This window comes from Taudactylus pleione, unplaced genomic scaffold (assembly GCF_031769625.1).
Source record: "Taudactylus pleione unplaced genomic scaffold, aTauple2 ptg000602l, whole genome shotgun sequence".
NCBI classification, from domain to species: Eukaryota; Metazoa; Chordata; class Amphibia; order Anura; family Myobatrachidae; genus Taudactylus; species Taudactylus pleione.
The window spans coordinates 4445687-4470646 of record NW_028285004.1 but is presented as its reverse complement, the minus strand read 5'-3'; the positions used below and the strand labels follow the sequence as shown (position 1 = coordinate 4470646).

General features: G+C 44.8%; 1 protein-coding gene across 3 annotated transcripts in view; it reads left to right on the top strand.

Moving 5' to 3' along the window:
• Positions 1-24960, top strand: part of LOC148480752 (beta-1,3-galactosyltransferase 2-like) — a 101946-nt gene that overhangs the window by 54251 nt on the left and 22735 nt on the right. The window contains exon 1 of one of the 3 annotated variants that reach the window (XM_088453896.1): positions 2843-2899. The exons of the other annotated variants lie outside the window; for them this stretch is intronic. The gene's annotated coding sequence lies outside the window, so the exon portion shown is untranslated. Of the gene's footprint in view, positions 1-2842; positions 2900-24960 lie in introns of those variants that run through there. 3 annotated transcript variants of the gene reach the window in all.

The window sequence follows — 24960 nt, the reverse complement described above, 5'->3', positions numbered from 1 at the left end:
TTAAGTAATGCAAGAACCTCAGAGACATTTAATGGGAGTAGTACTAAAGCTACATTATGTTGTCCCTGAGGCACATGAGTGCAAACCCAACACTCAGTCTGGTTTAAAACCTTACCCACTAAGGAATGGTAATCCTCTAAAGGATGCTCACCCAAATACAGGTTACTCTTGGACTGGCATCGCTGGAAGCACTTTTTATCAATTTGAGATCCACAGTTTTCACACACATACAGTATTCCTCAGACAATAGACCTTCACACTGACTCCGAGTTTCTAGAATGAGGGATCTCTTAATTACTGTACTGGGTTTGGTCAGATACCGCCCTTGCGACTGTATTGCTCCTTCTCCCGACTCCACTCCATTGATATCACCATCGACCTCTCCCTCCATCATCTGCCCACCATTACAGAAACAGGACATCCCGAACCAAACGAGGATGATGAGAACTCTGGAAGAAAATAGCAATGCAAACCCAGCCCGCCATTCCATTGCTGAAATAGTGGACTGTAAATTTCCCTTGCTCAGGTATCTCACTGCAGTCTTTAACTCTCCTGGAACAAGCTCGCAATTGACAGGTCTACGTCATCTGCCTCGACTCCACCTTGTATCTCCACCAGATAGTTGACCTTTCTGCAGTGAGTGGAATGGACCCTGGTATCTATCTCTGCCACTTTCAAGGATGTTGTACATGTCAGCAACACTTGATACAGACCTTCCCACTGATCTGTCAGACAACCTGAACGTAAGAAAGTTCTGATCATAACAAATTCTCCAGGTTCAACATCATGACAGTTTGTTTCTGGCATATCAGGTGACAACAATTTCAATTTCTGCTGTTGCTGTTTCAACTGTTTACTCATGGTTATAAGAAATTTCACAGTAACCTCGTTGTTACTCTTCAAATATTCCTGTGGACTTACAATCAGATGAGGTTGTCTCCTGAACAGTATCTCAAAGGGTGACAAATTAAGAGGGAGTCTAGGAGTTCTGATGCTATGAAGGACTAGTGGTATGGCTTCTGGCCAACCTAGTCCAGTTTCTGCCATGAACTTATTCAGTTTATTCTTAATAGTACTGTTCATCCTCTCCACCTTGGCACTGGCTTGCAGTCGATAGGGGGTATGAAGTCTACTATTAATTCCCATCAACTTACACATGTTCTGAAAGACATCACCAGTGAAATGAGTCTATGATTCTAGGGATACTGTACCTGCATACAAATTCCTGAACAATCTTTTTAGCAGTAAACGCAGCAGTATTAGTGGCAGCTGGATATGTCTTTACCAAATTAGAAAACACATCTGTACAAAGTAATACATACTTGAGATTCCTGCAGGGTGGTAATTGGATGAAATCAATTTGTATTACCTGTAAAGGTCCGTCTGTCGGAGGGATGTGAGATGGCTCAGTCGGTATTGTTTTTCCAACATTTTTCCTCAAGCGGGTCAGACAGGACATTGCCCTCTTTTCTGCATGAGAAGTGCACACCAATACACCCTCACCAACTTGCACATACCTTGTTTACCCAGATGAGTCAGGCCATGCGCTGCCTCAGCCAAGCTTGGGTAGTATGCCTTGGGAGCCACCGGCTTACCTTTTCCATCTCTCCAGAGTCCAGAGGACTCTTGCCCACATCCCTTGGATCTCCAGACTGCCTTTTCCTGAATGGAACACAAATTTTGCATCTCAATTAATTTCTGCATATCAGTAGTTTGAAACATCATCATTTTATCAACTGGTATGTTAACTCTTAACCCTGCTGCCCATTTGGCAGCTTCGTCTGCTCTATTATTGCCCAGTGACACCGGATCGTCCTCTCATGTATGGACGTTACACTTAATGACGGCCACTGCCTTTGGCATTGGAATTGCTCTCAATAGTCCTTTTATATGTTTTGAGTGTGCTACTGGTGTGCCTGCTGCTGTCATAAAATTTCTAAGATGCAATAGAGCTCCGAAATCGTGTACGACCCCCAAAGGCGTACCTAGAGTCAGTGTATATGTTAGCAGATTTGCCTTCTTCCAACTCACATGCTCTTCTTAGTGCCACCAGCTCCCCCACTTGGGCCAAGTGTGGTGGACCAAGGGGTTCGGCTTCTATAACATCCTTGTCATTTACAACAGCATAACCTGTACAAAACTCTCCAGTGTCAGTTTGTCTATGACAACTCCCATCCATGTAAAATGTCACATCTACATTTTCTAAAAGTGTATCACGTATGTCAGGTCTTGCAGTAAAGGTCTGATTCAAATATTCCATACAATCATGTGCATCAGTATACCTGCATAACTCACTTTCCACCAGCGAATCACCTCTCTCCACCCTTTGTGCATCCTGCGGCACATATGGTAAATACATTGCTGAGTTTAACGTACTGCACCATTTAATTGTGATATTTGCAGGTGCTATTAGAGCTAGTTCCCATTTCGTGAACCTAGCTGAGGAAACATGTCTGGTTTGGGCAGAATTCAGCAAAGCAGATACAGCATGGGGTGTATAAACAATCATATCATGGCCTAACACTACATCCTCACTCTTACTGACCAAAGAGCAGTTGCTGCTACACTTCTTAAACACGTTGGGAGTGATCTTGCCACAGTGTCCAATTGTGCACTGTAGTATGCTACGGGTCCACTAGCATCACCATGTTTTTGTGTGAGGACACCTGCTGCGCAACCATTAGCCTCTGTACAATATAAATCAAAAGTTTTTTTTGTATTCTGGTATTCCCAATGCAGGTGCTCTTGTCAGACTATCCTTAAGATTAAAGAAAGCCTGCTCTGTTTCCTCAGTGTGTGTGACACGGTCGGGTTTTGAGGAAGAATGTCCTGCAATGGTAAAGCCAAAATAGAAAAACCTGGGATCCATGATCTGCAGTATCAACACATGCCCAAGAAGGTATGGATTTGCTGTTGGTTTTGCGGCAGTGTCATGGTCTGTATAGCCTGTATTCTGTCAGTAGTCAGATGTTGTAGCCCCTGGGTTAGGCAGTGTCCCAAGTATTTAATCCTGGTCTGGCATGGCTGTAATTTGTCCTTAGCAACCTTGTGTCCTGTCTGTGAGAGATGAAGCAACAGTAGTTTAGTATCATTTAAACATGTCATAAATGAATCAGAACACAACAATAAATTGTCTACATATTGGATTAGAACAGATCCATGGGTGGGTTGAAAAGATTGTAAACAGTCGTGTAAGGCCTGGGAGAAGATTCTGGGGCTGTCTATGAATCCCTGGGGCAACCATGTCCATGTGTATTGTATCCCCTTGTATGTGAAGGCGAATAAATACTGACAGTCAGGATGAAGACGGGCAGAGAAGAAGAAAGAACAGAGGTCAATAACAGTAAAATGTGTTGCATTTGGTGGGATCTGCATGAGAATGACAGCTGGGTTTGGCACTACAGGGAATTGGCTCTCAACTACCTTATTAACCACTCTAAGGTCCTGTACTAGCCTATAACCCCTCCCACCACTCTTCTTAACAGGAAAGATGGGACTGTTGGCTACACTAGCTGTATGGACTAAAATCCCCTGCTGGAGCAATCTCTCAATTGTGGGATACACTCCTAACTCCACCTCTGGTTTTAAAGGGTACTGAGTAATTTTTGGAGCCTGTCTTCCCACCTTTAAGTTGATCATTACATGAGCTACATTTACCATTAAACCAGTGTCCTGTCCATCTTTGGTCCAAAGGGAACCCGGTATTTGAGATAACATCTCCTTTACCTGTGATGGACTTTGCTCTAGGATGGTAGAGTGAAGCATTAACCTTTGTGGAGTGTCCAATATATCCCTTACCTCGTGCACAACTCTCACTGGGATATCTAAAAATATACCATCAGGGGTACAATAAATGATACATCCCATTTTACACAACAAATCCCTTCCCAGTAGGTTAGTAGGAGCTGCCGCTGCCAGGATAAAGGAATGCCTGGTATGCAATGGCCCAATAGTAACCTCTGCAGATTCAGATAATGCTGCACTTTACCTGTTACAACCATTGCTGGTACTGTCTTGCAGGTGTCACCTGTAAAGTGGATGGAGATTTTAACACTGATCTGGTTGCCCCTGTGTCTACAAGAAAAGTATGTTTAGTACCAGCTACATCAACCGTCATTACAGGTTCTTTCCTAGTACTAACAGTTAACCTCACTTGATAAAGGCTAGACAAAGCCGAAACGCGTTGGTGTACTGACACTATAAGCAGGAAAAGAGACCCAGCACTGGATTGCAGGACAAGCATATATGGAGGACTAGGACAGCGCGTATACACGCTGACAAAACTTGCATTGAAGCCACGCCGGAGGTACACACTGATAGCCTAACATCAGAGCGGGACCGCAGACCACGCGACAGACGGAGCGGGTCTCACCGCCTATACCACCTGAAGGAATCAGAAGAGACTCGCATCTCTGGAAGCCGGAGAGGTAAAGCTCCACTCACGGACCTGAACGGCAGAAGTCCAGCGGTAATCGTCCGTGACGCCAACAATAAGAGACTGGAGTCTCTGCAGCCCAGGAAGGGTAAGTCACCCACGGGGCTCATTACGGCCAGACCCCAGCGGCTATATAAACTTTTCAAACAGCCATTTATTCATTGATTCAACGACGACCTCACCAGGTTCCCCATACAAAAATAACTTTGATCCAATATAACGGGACACCATCCGGACAATACAACTACATAATCCCTATCCCCCCCCTCCCCCCAATACATACACTTAAGCACCATTATATTTGTCTATCACACACTCCCACACACTCACCCACCCCAATGTCAGTTTGTAATGTATACGTGCTGTAATGTTTTATGTGGATGTCTTATAATCGCCTAGTGCCAGCAGGAGATTTTAAAGTATCTAATATATGTGTTGCAACAATTTACTTTTCATCTGATACAGAGATTTAATCAGACACATGTTAAAAGTTATTCTTTTATATCCATGGTACAACATAGAATTGTCATTTTACAATACTGCCAATAGACGCGGCAGGTGTCTGTTAAAAAGTCTGTATATGATTCTGATAGGGGCAATATATATTGATAAATAAAAGAATTTTAAGAAAGACCAACATCTATTCATTTATTTAGACAATATACTATACATAGGTAGAGCGCTGAGGTACAATATAAAAATCAAAGAACCTGACTGGCTGTAGACTACAGGTGTGACCTGACCCCTAGAGCTGACTGTCCTGCTCCAATAAAGCATTTACTGCCACTATGTGAGCAGGCGATTGCTGAAAGTTTCTTGCATTCTGGGGGTGTTTTGGAGTTCCCTGTTTCCTTGCTTTACAGTCCCTAATTAGGTGTCCCTTCTGGTTGCAGTTATAACACCTTTGTGGTAGGCATGGTTTGAAAGGTTGTTGTATGGGTTGGGGAGTGGGGAAAGATAATGGCTGGGGATGTGGATATGGGGGTTATGGCTGTGTTTGGAATGTGTTCTGAGGCAAGGAATGTTGATATGTGTTTTGTTGCCAAGTGTGATATGTGTGGTATGGCTGTGTAATTTGTGACAGCGCAAGGATGATGTGTATTGACAACTTGTAGCTGCGCAGGTGAGTAGGTGTCTGGTGGCTGTGGGTGCATTGTTTCAAGAGCTTGAATGCTAACAGCCATTAGCTTCTCACTCTGTGTTTCAGTCTTCCTGAGGATGTTTTTGTCATGTTCAATAGCAGTTTCCCTGAGGGTGTCAATCGTAATTCCCCTCCACCCAGTATGTGAGGTCTGAACCCTGGTCTTTAGATTGTCTTTAAGACCATCCATAAGTACCATTATGACCCTTTCCCTGTGGTGCGTGCTGTCTTTTATGTCCTCTGTCCCAGTGAACTGGATAATAGTCTGCAGCGCTCTGGTAAAATAATCTTCTGCAGACTCGCTCTCCTGCTTAATTGTAAAACTTTTACTCCAGTTAACTACCACTGGAAAATATACGGCCAATTAGGTGATTATGTGGGTTATGTTGTCCTGATTACTTTCGTCAGTTAAGGGACTATCTCCATCCAATACACAAGCCGTGAGAAACTTTTTCACGTCGGTATTGTGTGGAAGACATGCCCATAAAACCACTTGCCAATATTTGTTGGTTGGCTCATGAGCATTACCTAAATCTTTTATAAATCTGTGACACTTTGCTAACTCTTTTCTAGGGTCAGAGAAATCTTTCATTATGGAATGTAGCTCCGCTCTCGTCCATGGACAATGCATTGCTACCTCCCTTGTAGGCACTACACCACGTGCGTCCGGATTCCCGTTCGGAACTGTTATTGTCCGGACTTGATGCATGCCTACCACACCGTTACCTTTGGCCTTGGTACTTGGGGGGTTCAGTCTATTACAGCAACGTATAATATTATTTACACCAGTTTCCACTATGGCTTCTGCGGGTGGTAGCACTTCCTGTACCTGCTGTGAAGGAACATTTAACATTTGAACTGCATGAGAAATGGCTGACATTACAACAGGTTCATCATGTGCTTTGTGAATATTTTCCTTATAATTACTCAGGAGAGGGTTCAAGTTACTTGTTACATTTTCATCATTTTTGGTATGGGCTGTATCTTTACCTCCCACCACATAGGGCGGTGGAGGTGTGCCTGCACTACTAACTGTACTTTTGACATTGATACCATGCCATGCATAGGCATTCCCTTATGGCGCGTACACAACGCTATTTTGTGTTATGTGCGCACTCCCTTGCGTCGTGCGCATGACGCTATTTTGCGCCACGTGCACACTGCTACGCCACGTTTCCCTCATGCTGCCACAGTTTCAAGCAATCGTTATATTCTACTCTTTTCTTCAGAGATTTCACCACACAGATGCTATCTCTAACATTGTTCAATATGTCCTCATCAAAACTACCAATCTTCAGATAAGGTTTCACACACTTCCTTGTCATTCTAACCTATACATTACAGTGCGTAGTTGCATACGGTCTGTACTTCTTATGCATTATATGCCGTGCCGACCCTGTCAGCCTTTTCAAAAGCAGCACATTGTCCACCATACCTAGCGTTAGCCTGGCACTCATCTGAGAAAATGCTAAGCACTTTTCGCTAGTATGTGGACTGGTGGACGAATTCACAAGCTGCGTCCACTCCCCTTCACCCGCTGTGTACAACCAACTCACTAATCATTACAGTCAACCTGTACAACAAGCAGCAGAATGCCACCTATACAATATCCTGCCTTCCGGATAGAGAAGACACAGTACCCCTAACCAGTGGGAACACACAGTACCCCACACCAACGGGAACACACAGTACCCCGAAAAAAAAGAAAAACAATCCCTTTTAGAGTACTCTCCACTGCTAGCAGTGATTTTCTCCACCACGACTCAGTTCACAATCACGGTCTGCCCCAACCATGTGGTTTAATCGCAATGCCCAAAGAATCTAACTGATCAATGGATTTTGCGATCACACTGAGAGACGATTTCACCTCTAGGGAATACACAGTACCCCTATCAGTAGGGAACGCACAGCACCCCTTTCTGCAATACACCTGCTTTGTGTACCCAGGAAACAAACAGTACTCCTAGGTCTAGGGAACACACAGTACCCCTACTAATAGGGAACACCCAGTACCCCTATTCTCACTACAAATATATGTCTATCATGCACCTTTTCTGCGCAGAAAAGAAATGACACTTTTTCTCAGATATGGCAGTATGATTAAGAGACTTAAAACAATCTAATCACGCTATCAATGCAACAATGCAATCTTAAAAAATTAGCTTGAACACGTGGCAGCAATACCGGAAACACGTATACGCTATTGTGCGTCTAGTCGCATACACAATAATGCGACTGATACACAAAAGCGCGGAAATAAAAATTACACTATTTTGCGACTAGTTACATACACAATAATGCGACTAGCACACAAAACGCAAACAATAAAAGAAACAAACCTTTCTCTCTTGTCCCTAAGTTCCTAATCAGCGCCCCTTAAGATCACACAATAAAGGACATCGATTCCACAACACTGAATGGTAGCAGGGTTTCAAACACAGTGTGTTCTTGCCCGCTTATGGTGCCTTCCACCCTCTGTTGCGGAATTGAGGTACGTTTGCTATCGTGCCAATTATGGTGGCGTGATATCAACTGCAAGCCCCCATCTATGAATACCCTTTAATTGCTAGAGAGAAATAATCGCTATCCAGACAATTATTGTGGTTCCAAAGCACAAAAGTTCTTATTGCAATAAAAGAAAGTTACACGCTTCATTTAGCACAATTAGCGCAAAGACAATTAAATACAGAATATAAGATACAGCCCAATACATATGCGTGCGCACTGGTCCCAGTATACAGTCATCAGTCCAGAAGCCCGTGGTCATCCAAAAAGAATGGCTGTACACTAGAACCAGTATGCAAGCTATATACCCTCCCAGAACAAAGAAACTACTTAACGGGTTTCCATTGGATCTTGCTCGTGGACATTCTGGTACAATGCAGGTCATTGGACAGTTCATATAGCATCACTAGGGGTATGTTCAAGTTCCTCAGATGTTGCTTTGTGTGGTTTTCCCGCCAAAGAACTGGTTTTAAATTAGTAAAAAACACTTCATACAGTTTCACATTCTAACCACTATTTTCATATTGTTCATATCTTGCGAACGCATTATGCGATTTCCTTGCGGGTCAAACTGGAAATCTGCACACAAACAGTGCTTTAGAATGGTACCAAACATGATATGTCAACTAGCTTATGTACCTTAAATATTGTATACATTACATTTCACAACATAAGTATTCGCTCATAAAACCTCTAATATTTAGCTTTTACTGTGGAGGAACCTTTTTATAAGTGATATGTGATGATATGTGTATAGTCGGTAATATGCGTGGTGCGTTTATGTGTAGAGTGCTTTGATAAACAGTGCAAATGTGCGCTGTGCATCTTGTTTATTTTATGTTTTAATTAATGTGTGTATGGGGTATGGTAGGACTTTTAACAATATGCGGTAGCAATGCAGATGCACAATGCTAATAATCGCATATTAGCATCGCACACAATGGTTTCATGCTGACGACGCAAGATGGCGTCGTCAGGGGCAACACAAGATGGCGTCGCCCGATATTAATTTAAGATCTGGTCTCAGCCAATCATCCAGCTTCGACAATGTAGAAATGATTCATCCCACTCAGCTATAGACGGTCAACATTTCAGAGGTGTTATCAAATTGATAAAAGAGGTAGCACCTCTGAAACGTTGACCTTCCATAGCTGTGTGGGCTGAATTATTTCTATATTGACCCGGAGTGCCATCCCCTGTGTGTGTGTATGTGTGTATATATATATATATATATATATATATATATACTGTATACAGAGCTTGCCACTCACCATAATGAAAACAACTCCATTCTTCTACAGGAGAAGTATGTGATTGTAATTGTGCACCCATTTATCTGACAATAAAAGCAAATGTTCATTCTAATGATAAAAAAGAGAATATAGGTTATAGTTAATAAAAATGTTTATTAAAAAAAAAAAAAAATCTATATATATATATATATATATATAGCATTGGTCATTTCGATTATAAATAAGTACTTTATTTCACAAAAAAGGAGGAAAAAAATTAATTTTATAGGAAGATTTATGATGCCCTAATACAATTAATGCTAGCAAAGGCTGACAAAAAACATGAATGATAAGTTTCGTAACAAATGCATGATAAAACAGTGATACATAAAGGTTTCATTCATTTTCAATAGAAAAAAATAAATAAAAAAAGCAAAAATAAAAAAAAAATAGCAAAATTTATAATGATAGACTTTCTTACATTCCCACGATACTTATTTATAGCGAAAATTAGACTAAAATCCTTTTTCTCACTTTTTTTTCTGGAAAAATCTGTTGATACATATCCCCCAATATGAGAAGGAGTATTCAACTTACAGCCCTCAATGTTCCAATATCAAACAACTCCAATTTCTCTCTGAAAAAATGGATACGTTGTAACTGCATATATGTAGCTGTAGCAAGGTTGTGTTTAAACGGAATGGAGCAGCCCACCCGCTCCCTCCAGGAGCATGCACCTGTGTAGCAATATGAATTACAGTGCGGTGGTCAGATGCTAATCCGGACTACGGCTCACTTTCAGCAGCGAGGTGATCAAATGCTCTTCCGGAACGGGGCTTGCCTACAGCAGTGCGGCAGTATGTAGCGGAGGCCAAGCTCCCAGGACCTCCTACGGTAATCAAACGGGTAAAGAACACTGAAGTGTCTCTTTTAAATTAACAGTCAGATTTCAAAGGTCTTCTTCCAGTTACCAGGCAAGTTGGGACCACTGTGATATTCTCCTAACGTGTTTCGCTCCTATAGGTAGCTCCATACTTACCTACCCTCCCGATTTACGTGGGAGCCTCCTGCTATAAGCTAGGAGCTCCCGCTACCCCAGAAAGTGTAAAGAACCCCCCCGATTTCCCCACTGCCCCGTCGAAAAATGCCCTGTGCATGCACAAGTCGGCTGTGACGGGGACGGGGCCCAGGTGCGAGGATGTCACGACATGTGACGTAATTTAGCTTAATAAGATAGGCCGGCCACCACGGGTTGCAGGAAGTTGTGGCCGCCTAGCACTGCCAAATCACTCACTGCCGTGCCGGCTCTGAGTCTGTCTGATGGCAGGGACTGACAGCGACGATAGCAGTAGCGCCCTCTTCCCATCCCCTGCAGCCGGTCCAAGCACCACATGCGCACCACCTTAGTGGTGTAAGTAGGGGTCAGGAGGGCATTCCCCCCCTCCCCAGGGCGGTACATGTCAAAGAATTTGGGTCCACGGCTAGGTGCCAGGCAGTGGATGCTCCTGGAAACTGCTGTGCCATGCAGAGTGGGAGAGAGCCGGGGTCGAAGATGTGAGGGACCTCAGCAGCAGCAGGAGGATGTTGAGTAATGGGCCACCCCCATGGATCTGAGGTCTCATTTAAAATGGATTTGTATTTACCAGATTTGAGGCAGTTGGATCATGCTAGTAATTGAGGGGGGAGGGGTGGCAGGTAAGGGAAGGACACTTCTGGGACATGATGTTAATTGAGGAAGAAGGGGTTGTTTGGTTTGGGGGACAAGTCTGTGATTTTAATTGCGGGAGTTGTCAGCTTTGAGACTTATTTAATTATAAAGTATATTGAGGAAGGAGGGGGAGATTGTCAGGACTAGGGGATTTCCAATTGAAGAGGGAGTTTGTCAAGTGTGGTGTATGATCATAATTGAGGTGGGGGGTTGTCAGTAATGGTGTATGATCATAATTGAGGAAGGCTGTCCAATCAGCGGTGGGTCTGATTTTAAAGAAGGTAGGAAGGATCTGGGAACATATTTTTAATGAGGAGGGGAGGGGGCGTGTATCAGATTACCACACTTGTAGTGAATTAGGCGGGACTTCCATTTGTCCTTTGTTACTACCCATACACAAACTTGCTCTGGCAGCATACTGCTCATAGTACTATAGTTTTCAACTTCCACAGCAGGACAAACCCCTCAGTGGATATAGATATGCTCATTGGTGGAGCTAAACACACCCTTTGGGCAGACCTGACCACGCCCCGACAGCGGAGAGCCGTTCTACATGCGGCTCATTCTACTGCTTTCTACAATCTCCCTGAAAGTAGTTTTCAAAAGTAAGCAAGTATGGGTAGCTCTATCAAAGAGTCAACACTTAAGGTGCGTACACACTAGACTATATGCTCCCTGAGCGATATCGTCTAGTATGTCCCCGGCAGGCTGTGCTCAATGTCGTTCATGACATTGAGCACACCCGCTGAACAATATCATTAACAATATCGTTCAGCGCCGGGCTCTCTCCCCCATTCCATAACATGCAGCAAACTGACAAAATCGTCAGGTTGGCTTGCATGTTAACCCGATGAACGATAATGACGAACGACCCGCGGGGACGCGCATCGTCGCTATCGTTCATAGTTTTTTGAGGTAAAAATGGACGATAAAGTGGACGACTGAACGATAACGATATCGTTATCGTTCAGTCGTCCACTTTAATCGCCCAGTGTGTACGCACCATTACACATTTAAATTTTAGTTGCATAGTACTAAGGTCAGGTTTTCTAGGTGAGTGGGAGTGCTTCTTAATGAAAACAGTGGGATTTATTTTATAAATAAGTTAATAGTTTATTTTTTTTATTGTATTTAGTATTCCGTGTGTGTTTCAGTAGCAGCTTAAGAGGGGAGGGGTCCTATGTGCTTTCTCTGTGTGCCCCCCATTCTTTCATGGATGCAGTTCCCGAGCAGACTCTGGTAATGTGCATGAGTATACTGCGCATAGTATCTAGGAACATGGTGCACATGCCTTGCTTACAGAGTTGGATTAAGATCCCATAGGGTCCTAGGCAAAGTATTTATTTGGGGGTCTTGTGTCTTCAAAACTATGGGCCTGCGATCTCTCACAGTTCGCAATTGCTAAAATAGGCTAATGACTCACTGTCCAGTATTTAGAGAAGCCCACTGATAGCATCTACCGTTCATGCACAATATCAGAAACCTCAAATGCACATCAGGCAGCCATTAGCCTTCTGAGTACGTCTAAACTGTCGCAGACATATCGGGTCTTCAGGCACAGAGAGAGCTTCCTGCTGTGTGCAAGGATGCAGTGACTAATTTATGGACGCTCAGAAAACAGTGTTTAATTGGACCAACATGCCAGCAAATTTTCTAACCACCCCTGTTACCTCCCCCAAATGCTGACTACATGTCACTTACTTTGCGAGTGAATCTTCCGTGTGAGGATAATCGCAGTTCAATCATTGTGTGTGTACAGTACAGCTTACATGCATGCGTAATGGCTAACAATCACTTAATCTGTTTAAATAACGGCATTGCATCTACATCTAAATTAGGAGTGTGCACCGGCCACTTTTCGTGTTTTGGTTTTGGATCTGGATCTTTCTTCATGTTTTGGATCTGGATTGGTTTTGCCAAAACCACCCTTCCATGTTTTGGGTTCTGGGTTTTGTGTTTTGGATCTGTATTCTTTTGAAAAAAAAGCATAAAAACAGCTAAAATCACAGAATGTGTTGGTTTTTCTGCTCCTATGCTATTATTAAATCAATAACCTTAATTTCCACTTATCTCCAGTCTATTCTGAACACCTCACACCTCACAGTAGTGTTTTTATGTCCAAAAGGTTACACCGAGGTAGCTGGATGACTATGCTAAGCGACACGAGTGTGCGGCACAAACACGTGGCCCATCTAGGAGTGACACTGCAGTGGCAGACAGGATGGCAGTTTGAAAAACTAGGCCCCAAACAGTACATAATGCAAAGAGAAAAAAGAGGTGCAAGATGCAATTGTCCTTGGATGCAGGTGCGGCTACAGCCCACACAATTCACAAAGACTGAAAAAAAAGAAGAATTTTTTATTTTTTGTGGAGCGCACTTTGGGGGTTACATCACCCTTTAACAGACAAACGCACACTTGGCGCTGCTGCTTTGAGGATGCAGGTGCGGCTACAGCCCACACAATTTACAAAGACAGAAAAAAAAAATAGAATTTTTTATTTTTGGAGTGCACTTTGGGGGTTACAGCACCCTTTAACGGACAAGCCAGCCAGCCCTTTACTTATGACACAGGCGTATGCTTGGCGCTGCTCCTTTGTTGATGCACGTGCAGCCACAGTGCACACAATTCACAAACACAGAAAATAATTCCTCCACCATTCTGTCAGTGGTGACAGTAGTATCATATGCAGTGACAGTAGACATGTCAGAAATTGTTGGCACGTCCTTCAGTCCGGACCAGATGTCCAAACCAGCCCTTGACTTATGACACAGGTGCATGCTTGGCGCTGCTGCTGTGTTGATGCACGTGCGGCTACTGCGCATACATTTCGCACACAAACACAGAAAAAAAAGAATTGTTTATTTTTTGTGGAGTGCACTTTGGGGGTTACACCACCCTCTAACAGACTTATGGGACACAGGCGCACGCTTGGCGCTGCTCCTTTGTTGATGCACGTGCAGCCACAGTGCACACAATTCACAAACACAGAAAATATTTTTTTATTTTGTTTGGAGTGCACTTTGGGGGTTACACCACCCTTTAACAGATGAGCCAGCCGGCCCTTTACTTATGACAGACAGACGCACGCTTGGCGCTACTTTGTTGATGCACGTGCGGCTACTGCGCACAGTTCACAAGCACAAAAAATATTTTTTTATTTTGTTTGGAGTGCACTTTGGGGGTTACAGCACCCTTTAACAGTCAAGCCTGCCGGCCCTTTACGCATGACACAGGCACACGCTTGGCGCAACTATGTTGATAACCATGCGGCCACAGTGCACACAATTCACAAACACAGAAAATATTTTTTTATTTTGTTTGGAGTGCACTTTGGGGGTTACAGCACCCTTTAACGGTCAAGCCAGCCGGCCCTTTACTTATGACACAGGCGCATGCTTGGCGCTACTTTGTTGATGCACGTGCGGCTATTGCGCACACAATTCACAAACAGAAAAAAAAATAGATTATTTGGAGTGCATTTTGGGTGTTACAGCACCCTTTAACGGATGAGCCAGCCGGCCCTTTACTTATGACACAGGCGCACACTTGGCTCTACTTTGTTGATGCACGAGCGGCTACTGCGCACACAATTCACAAACACAGAAAAAATATATTTTTTTTTTGCACTTGGGGGGAACACCCTTGATGGACAGAGCACCCCCTGGACAACACTACAGCACCCCTTTAGGACTGGGACACTGCACAGGACTTTGGAGTGGACACAGCCCCTATGGACAACAGCAGCACAGCACAACACAGCCAGCCCCTATGGACTTTGGAGGAGTGGACACAGCCCCTATGGACAACAGCAGCACAGCACAGCACAACACTACATTGCACTATACTACACTACACAGCCCAGCCAGCCCTAACTCCCACCCTCCCTCTTCACTGTCCACAGCCAAGTGAGAAAATGGCGCCGACGAGGGTACCTTATATAGAATCCAAAACCCGCGAGACCCGGAAGGCGGGATGATGATGTTTTGCCTCGATTTCAGATCCGAGTCAGGCGGGAAAAGTCGAGCCAGACTCGGATCGGGGGGGTTCGGATTTCAGAAATCTGAACCCGCTCACCCCTAATCTAAATCATACCCTATCCCTGCAAAAAAATCCCTTTATGAGACAAATTGGTGGTCCTCTTCAATAGAAACACAGCAAAGGGCAACACTCCAGGGACTTCATAAAAGAACTACACCAGCAGCAGTGTGTGGGAGCTTGTGAGCAACCCTGGATGTGTACCCAGGCACTATTGGAAACACCTGGAGTGCTTGTCTGTGCCGGTTTGCATATATATATATATATATATATATATATATATATATATATATATATATATCCAAGTAAATAAGAGTGCACTCACCAGGCTTAATCCAAAAAGAGAAAAGTATACTCAGCACTTTATTCTTTCATCAGTTAAGACGACAGTTGTCTTTGGTCGACGTTTTGGTCCATGCAGGGACCTTTCTCAAGACCCACATTCTGCCCCAAGGTCAGCCGTAATGCTGACCTTGGGGCAGATTGAATGCAATTTCCAGCGCATCCTGTTGCTCCAGTTCCGGGTCTGTTCCCGGCGCAGTGAGTGAGAGGAGCAGCACGCGTCAAGAGGGGTGAGCTATTTTACTCGATGTTTGTTTGTTGTACTTTTTATCTGTACTTTGCATCCTGAGGAATGGGCGTGTAGCCCCAAAACATTGATGTATTTGCATTAAATTATTGCTATTCTTCTGACCTTATTGGAAGTTCTCTGAGTGCTACCTCTGTGAGCAGTATATATATATATATATATATATATATACAGTGCTCGAAGTGAGCCGGTATACAACGGTATGGTATACCAGCACTTCCAGCACTGACCCGCCCGCCGCCGAGAGGCATATGGAGAAGGCGCTGATGCTGCCATCTCCATATGCCGGGCACCTGCTGAGTTTATGTTACCAGCAGGCGCCCGGCGACTCCTTCCCTGCAGCCGGGCGCCTGCTGGTAACATAAAAAAATGCCTATAATTATTTGATTTCTATTATTAGAATAATATGGCCTGAATCCATGGGTGGACCAAGATGGCAACACCGTTCATATGTGAGGAGAAAGATGGCTGAAGATTATTCTGCCAGTAAGGGCGGATGCTGCGTGATGACTAATAGCCACAACATTCACAACAAGGGCGGAAGCTACAAGTTGAACAAAGATGGAGAAACGCAGATGACAGGACACCACGAGGAGAAATCGGGTGGACAAAGATGGCCGCGATGCACCTAAGCGAGGACCAAGATGGCCGCTACCGGGATGAATACATGAATGGAAGTGACGCGTCTCAAAGGCGGATGTCGTAACCAGCCAATGATGACGCTTCATAGATTGACCCGAGGAGAAGGGCGGAAGTGCCGCTCGGGGAGATCGTAAGACTGGCGGAAGTAACATAACGTGCAGGACTCATTTCGCAACTTATAGAAATAAAAGAATCTCTGTATGCATTTTTTATTGAACTAATAGCGTGATACCACTTTTTATTCCATTCACACTACCATTGATCTATTTATTTGGCTTTTTTTTTGGTCACTGAATCAATTATTACACAAAAACCGGAAGTGACCTAATCGATTACAAATTGAGGCTAGTTTGTCCCTATTAAGGGGGTTTATAAACCAGACACCCCACAGGAGCTTTTCATTCCTTGAAGAAGTCTGATTGGCAGATGAAACGCGTTGGATGCTCCACTTACCTCTCATGAACTTTACTAACATCCTTATCAGATAAGCCGCAGAATCCTTTTTTAAACTATATTTATTGTTATGTCTTTTTTATAATATTTATTTATCTGTGCATACCCCCATATACCAGTCAGTGACAACTTTGTATTTGCTGTGTATAGCACATTTATTTCTGCATAAAACTTATATTTTTTATTGTTTGATTTTTATACTATGTTTCTTGTCTTAAAATAAATTTTGTGTATTTTACGTATATTATAGTCTGAGTAATATTTTATTTTCACTCGCACTTTCCTAGATGGTACCACTGTTTTATTTGTGTTATTAAGGAAATTGTTTCACATTTGCACTCTGCACTTTATTGGTTAAAAGAACACAGATATTTAATACTGATCTTCTTGAAGTTTATTAATAATATTTATTAATTATTATTTATTTTTGAAGTTTATTAATAATATTTATGCACGCACAGCACTTTGTTTAGCACGTAGGCGCTTTTAAACAGATTCAATGTTTTCATAAGTCTATTAACAGCAGATCACCAATGCTGTACTTCTTCTGTTTGAGCTGACACCCATACTATAGGGGAGTGCTATACACTATACCTTTTATATTTGAAAAGCTATATATAACTTGAATACAACTGGTTTTAAGGAGTAGGACTTCTTCCTATTTTATTGAATAGGGTGTTTATTATCTTTTGGCGCCATGTTCTCCCATTGCTACATATATATATATATATATACAGTGCTCGAAGTGAGCCGGTATACAACGGTATGGTATACCAGCACTTCCAGCACTGACCTGCCCGCCGCCGAGAGGCATATGGAGAAGGCGCTGATGCTGCCTTCTCCATATGCCGGGCACCTGCTGAGTTTATGTTACCAGCAGGCGCCCGGCGACTCCTTCCCTGCAGCCGGAGGACGGAGCTCACTCCTAAGCTCCGCCTCCCGGCTCCTGCAGTGCGTGTTGAGGAGAGACATCATGACGTCTCTCCCTCTCCCACAGTGCAGAGCGCGGAGCTGACGGGAGAGGACTATGCATTGTGCACTGTGGGAGAAGGGGCACTACTACAAGGGGCACTAATATGGGCACAAGAGGCACTATTACTCTGGGCACTACTGCAAGGGGCACTACTAGTATATACTGTGGGCACTAATACAAGGGGCACTTTTATTGTGGCCAATGTATTGGGGTCACTGTTACTCTTGTGGGCAATGAATAGGAGGCACTACTGCAAGGGGCACTACTACTGTTGGAAATGTATAGTGGGCACTATTACTATTGTGGGCAATGTATAATGGCACTACTACTGTGGGCATTGTATAGAGAGCACTATTACTGTGGGCATTGTATAGGGGGCACTACTACCAGGGGCGCTGCATAGGGGAATTACTACTGTATACATTGCATAAGGGCACTACTACTGTGGGGTAATGTATAGGGGTCACTACTATAAGGAGCACTACTACTGTGGGCATTGTATAAAGAGTACTACTACTGTGGGCACTGCATAGGGGGCATTGTATAAGGGCACTACAGCTGTGGGCATTGTATGAGGGCACAACTACTGTGGGCATTGCATAAAGGGCACTACTACTGTGGGCATTGTATAGGGGACACTACTATTGTGTGGCATAATGTGTATATGGGGTACTACGGTATGGTACACTATACTACTGAAAAAGAGCACGTCGTTAGGACACGCACATAAGTGCAACCTTAGATTTTCCATACCCCCACTATAAAATTCCCACTTTGACCACTGTATATATTAGGGGTGAGCGGGTTCGGATTTCAGAAATCCGAACCCCCCCGAGCCCCCCCGATCCGAGTCCGATCCGAGTCAGGCTCGACTTTTCCCGCCTTACTCGGATCTGAAATCGAGACAAAACGTCATCATCCCGCCTTCCGAGTCTTGCGGGTTTTGGATCCTATATAAGGTACCCGCGTCGGCGCCATTTTCTCACTCGGCTGTGGACAGTGAAGAGGGAGGGTGGGAGTTAGGGCTGGCTGGGCTGTGTAGTGTAGTGTAGTGCTGCTGTTGTCCACTACTTCAAAGTCCATAGGGGCTGGCTGTGTTGTGCTGTGCTGCTGTTGTTAATAGGGGCTGTGTCCAATACTTCAAAGTCCATAGGGGCCGGCTGGACTGTGTTGTGCAGTCAGTTCTCCATAGGGGCTGTGTCCACTCCAAAGTCCTGTGCAGTGTCCCAGTCCTAAAGGGGTGCTGTAGTGTTGTCCAGGGGGTGCTCTGTCCATCAGGGGTGCTCCCCCCAAGTGCTAAAAAAATAATATATTTTCTGTGTTTGTGAATTGTGTGCGCAGTAGCAGCACGTGCATCAACAAAGTTGTGCCAAGCGTGTGCCTGTGTCATAAGTAAAGGGCCAGCTGGCTTGACCGTTAAAGGGTGCTGTAACCCCCAAAGTACACTCCAGTCCAAACCAAAAAAAAAATTATTTTCTGTGTTTGTGAATTGTGTGCGCAGTAGCCGCACGTGCATCAACAAAGTAGTGCCAAGCGTGCGCCTGTGTCATAAGTAAAGGGCCGGCTGGCTTGAACATTAAAGGGTGCTGTAACCCCCAAAGTACACTCCCGTCCAAACCAAAAAAAAAATAATTTTCTGTTTGTGAATTGTGTGCGCAGTAGCCGCACGTGCATCAACAAAGTAGTGCCAAGCGTGCACCTGTGTCATAAGTAAAGGGCCGGCTGGCTTGACCGTTAAAGGGTGCTGTAACCCCCAAAGTACACTCCAGTCCAAACCAAAAAAAAAATTATTTTCTGTGTTTGTGAATTGTGTGCGCAGTAGCCGCACGTGCATCAACAAAGTAGTGCCAAGCGTGCGCCTGTGTCATAAGTAAAGGGCTGGCTGGCTTGACCGTTAAAGGGTGCTGTAACCCCCAAAGTACCCTCCAGTCCAAACCAAAAAAAATATTATTTTCTGTGTTTGTGAATTGTGTGCGCAGTAGCCGCACGTGCATCAACAAAGTAGTGCCAAGCGTGCGCCTGTGTCATAAGTAAAGGGCCGGCTGGCTTGACCGTTAAAGGGTGCTGTAACCCCCAAAGTACACTCCAGTCCAAACCAAAAAAAAATAATATTTTCTGTGTTTGTGAATTGTGTGCGCAGTAGCCGCACGTGCATCAACAAAGTAGTGCCAAGCGTGCGCCTGTGTCATAAGTAAAGGGCCGGCTGGCTTGACCGTTAAAGGGTGCTGTAACCCCCAAAGTACACTCCAGTCCAAACCAACAAAAAAATTATTTTCTGTTTGTGAATTGTGTGCGCAGTAGCCGCACGTGCATCAACAAAGGAGCAGCGCCAAGCGTGCGCCTGTGTCCCATAAGTAAAGAGCCGGCTGGCTCATTTCTTAAAGGCTGGTGTAACCCGCAAAGTGCACTACTCTCCAGCAAAAATAAAAAAATATTTTCTGTGTTTAGCCGCACGTATATATCAAATCTATATAACATAAATGGAGGACCAAACTTTCTCCGATAAAAATAAAATAGAGAAAGATCAAGAACCACTTCCTCCTAGTGCTAAAGCTGCTGCCACTAGTCATGACATAGACGATAACATGCCATCAACGTCGTCAGCCAAGGCCGATGCCCAATGTCATAATAGAGGGCACATACAATCCCAAATGACAAAGTTCAGGAAAATGACCTTGAAAAAAACATTTAAATCAGCTGAAGAGAAACGTAAACTTGCCAATATGCCATTTACGACACGGAGTGGCAAGGAACGGCTAAGGTCGATCCCTAGTATGTTCATGACTAGTGGTTCAGCTTCACATGATGATGGAAGTCCTCCTCCCACTAAAAAAATCAAAAGAGTTAAGCTGGTCAAAGCACAGCGAAGAATTGTGCTTTCTACGAAGATATCACAAATCCCCAAGGAGAGTCCAAGTGTGGTGGTTGTTGCGATGCCTGACCTTCCGAGCACTGGACGGGAAGAGGTGGCTCTTTCCACAATTTGCACGCCCCCTGCAAGTGCTGAAAGGAGCACCCACAGTCCACTTGCTGATATGCCAATTGAAGATGTCACTGTTGAAGTACAACAGGATGAGGATACTGGTGTAGCTGGCGCTGAGGAGGAAGTTGGCGAGGAGGATTCTGATGGTGATGTGGTTTGTTTAAATCAGGCTCCGGGGGAGACAGTTGTTGTCCGTGGGATGAAAAAGCCCATCACAGTCATGCCTGGGCAGAAGACCAAACATTCCACCTCTTTGGTCTGGCAATATTTCTATCCAAATCCGGACAACAACTGTCTTGCCATATGTACCATATGTAAAGGTGAAATAAGTAGGGGTAGGGACGTCAACCACCTAGGAACATCCTCCCTTATACGGCACCTGCAGCGCGTTCACAAAAAATTACTGTCAAGTTCAGAAACTTTGGCTAAGACCGTAAGCAGTCCAGGGATACCTAAATCCCATTGTCCTGTTGTATCCAAGCGCCTGCAAACCACACCGTCAACTCCCTCCTCGTCAATTTCCTCCTTAGTCAGGATCGGAAGTAGTCCTGCAGGCCATGTCACTGGCATGACTGACTCTCCTATCCGGGATTCCTCCGGAGGATCCTGCATTGCTACGCCTACTGCTGCCGCAGCTGCTGTTGCTGCTGCTGGGAGTCATTCATCATCCCAGAGAGGAAGTAGGAACACCACTACTTTTACTAAACAATTGACCCTCCAACAGTCCTTAGCGAGGAGGATGAAGTACGACAGCAGTCATCCTGAAGCATAACGTATAACTGAGGCCTTGACTGCTATGTTGGTGTTAGACGTGCGTCCGGTATCCGCCATTAGTGCAGTGGGATTTAGACAATTGATGGAGGTAGTGTGTCCCCGGTTCCAAATCCCGTCTAGATTCCACTTCACTAGGCAGGCGATACCGAGACTGTACAGAAACGTCAGAAAAAGTGTCCTCAGTGTCCTGCAAAATGCCATTGTACACAATGTCCACTTAACCACGGACATGTGGACAAGTGGAACAGGGCAGACTAAGGACTATATGACTGTGACAGCCCACTGGGTAGATGTATCACCTTACGCAGCAACAGCAGCAGCGTCACCAGTAGCAGCATCTCAGAAACGCCAGCTCGTTCCAAGGCAGGCTATGCTGTGTATCACTGGTTTCAGTAAGAGGCACACCGCCGACAACCTCTTAGAGAAACTGAGGGAAATCATCGCCCAGTGGCTTACCCCACTTAGACTCTCCTGGGGATTTGTGATATCTGACAATGCCACCAATATTGTGCGGGCATTACATCTGGGCAAATTCCAGCACATCCCATGTTTTGCTCACACAATAAACTTGGTGGTGCAGAATTTTCTGAAAAGCGACAGGGGCGTGCAGGAGACGCTTTGGGTGGCCCGAAAAATTTCTGGCCACTTTCGCCATTCAGCGACTGCGTGCCGAAGACTGGAGCACCAGCAAACACTCTTGAACCTGCCCCGCCATCACCTGAAGCAAGAGGTTGTGACGCGGTGGAACTCAACCCTCTATATGCTTCAGAGGATGGAGGAGCAGCAAAAGGCCATACAAGCCTATACATCCACCTATGACATAGGCAAAGGAGGGGGTATGCACCTGACTCAAGCGCAGTGGAGAATGATTTCCGTGTTGTGCAAGGTTCTCCAGCCCTTCGAACTTGCCACACGTGAAGTCAGTTCAGACACTGCCAGCTTGAGTCTGGTCATTCCTCTCATCAGGCTTTTGCAGAAGCAGCTGGAGAAAGTGAAGGAGGAGCTAAGACGGAGCGATTCCACTTGGCATGTGGGACTTGTGGATGAAGCCCTTCATTCGCTTTGCCAGGATTCCAGGGTGGTCAATCTGTTGAAATCAGACCACTACATTTTGGCCACCGTGCTCGATCCTAGGTTTAAAGCCTATGTGGTGTCTCTCTTTCCGGCCGACACAAGCCTGCAGAGGTGCAAAGACCTGCTGGTGAACACACTGTCAGCTGAAGCGGAACGTGACTCGTCAACAGCTCCTTCTTCATTTTCTCCCGCAACTGGGGCTGCCAGGAAAAAACTTAGGTATCCTAAGCAACCTGCTGGCGGTGATGCAGGGCAGGCAGGACCAAGTTTGGACATCTGGTCCGGCCTGAAGGACCTGGCAACAATTTCTGACATGTCTACTGTCACTGCATATGATACTGTCACCATTGACAGAATGGTGGAGGATTACATCGGTGACAGCATCCAAGTAGGCATGTCAGACAGTCCATACCTGTACTGGCAGGAAAAAGAGGCAATTTGGAGGCCCCTGTACAAACTGACTCTATTTTACCTGAGTTGCCCCCCCTCCAGTGTGTACTCCGAAAGAGTGTTTAGTGCAGCCGGGAACCTTGTCAGCGAAAGGCGTAGGAGGTTGCTTCCACAGAATGTGGAGAAGATGATGTTCATCAAAATGAATTATCAGCTCTTCCAGGGAGACCAGCCTCCAGAACGTACAGAGGGACCTGTGGTGGTGGATTCCAGTGGGGACGAGTTAATACTCTGTGAGGATGAGGATGTACACACTGAAGAGGGTGAGGAATCGGTGGATGAGGAGGATGAGGATGACATCTTGCCTCCGTAGAGCCAGTTTGTGCAGGGACAGATTAATTGCCAGCTTGTTTTGTGGGGGCCCAAACGAACCAATCATTTCAGCCACAGTTGTGTGGCAGACCCTGGCGCTGAAATGATTGGTTTGTTAAAGTGTGCATATCCTGTTTATACAACATAAGGGTGGGTGGGAGGGCCCAAGGACAATTCCATCTTGCACCTCTTTTTTTTCTTTGCATTATGTACAGTTTGGGGCCTAGTTTTTCAAACTGCCATCCTGTCTGCCACTGCAGTATCACGCCTAGATGGGTCACGTGTTTGTGCCGCCCACTCGTGTCGCTTAGCATAGTCATCCAGCTACCTCGGTGCAACCTTTTGGACATAAAAACACTATTGTGAGGTGTGAGGTGTTCAGAATAGACTGGAAATGAGTGGAAATTAAGGTTATTGAGGTTAATAATAGCATAGGAGCAGAAAAACCTACAAATTCTGTGATTTTAGCTGTTTTTATGCTTTTTTTCAAAAAAATACAGATCCAAAACACAAAACCCAGAACCCAAAACACGGAAGGGTGGTTTTGGCAAAACCAATCCAGATCCAAAACACGAAGAAAGATCCAGATCCAAAACCAAAACACAAAACATGAAAAGTGGCCGGTGCACACCCCTAGTATATATATATATATATATATATATACACAGTATGTATACTATCGCTGCCTATGTTTTTTTCCTCTCTCCAACCCTCTTTGCCTCCCCCTTTCTGCAATTCTAAAATTCTGAAAATTCAAGCATTTGATGCGTTGAACCCTACAGTGTGTGGTGACTGTGGGCCTGATTCGCAACCGTATGCAACTGCAATTATGCACGCAATCGGCCGATTGTTGCGTTCTGCGCATGCATATGCATTGCAGTGCACATGTGCGAACTAGCTATTGCAATCGGGACTGCTATCGCAGAGGCTATGCAAACCCCCTGCAGATTGATTGACAGGAAGCACCGTTTGTGGGTGGTGATGGAGGGGTGGTCAGGGAAATGCTGGAATGCCAGTGCGTTCGCACGCTGTTTCAGGGGTATGCATAAATTAGCCACTGCGATGCCATGCGCAGTCTGAGGTCTCAGCGTGCATGTTTGTTAGCAATTTCTGAGTAAGGTCAGAGCCTGTGCAAAGTGTGTGTATGGGTCCGATGGTACTCTATTGTACCGATGGTTTTGCTATTCTGCTAAGTATTATGGATGTGTGCAATGTAAAGTGGGCATCCTTATGTAGTGCTGAGTTTGCATTGTGATCGCAATGGATTAGCATACTATCACAGTTGAACTGCGTGCGTACACTATATTGCGATCCGTAATGAATCTGTTTGTACACTTGTGGAGTTGATGTTCCTCTGTACAGTATGTCTTATTGTGGACATGTTTGAATATCCTAGACCAGAGGTTCTCAAACTCATTCCTCAGGACCCCACACATCTCTTGTATTCTGGGTTACCTAGCAGGTGCACAGATGCAGAGACACATTTTAAAACATCCACTGGTGGAGCTAATTATTTCACTTGTGATTCTGTGAAGTGACCTGGAAAACATGCACTGTTTGGGGTCCTGAGGACCAAGTTTGTGAACCTGTGGTTTAACCTAACATTTCCAAGAAGGCAGTTTTCTAACAGTTATACACTCTTAGGGGTAAAT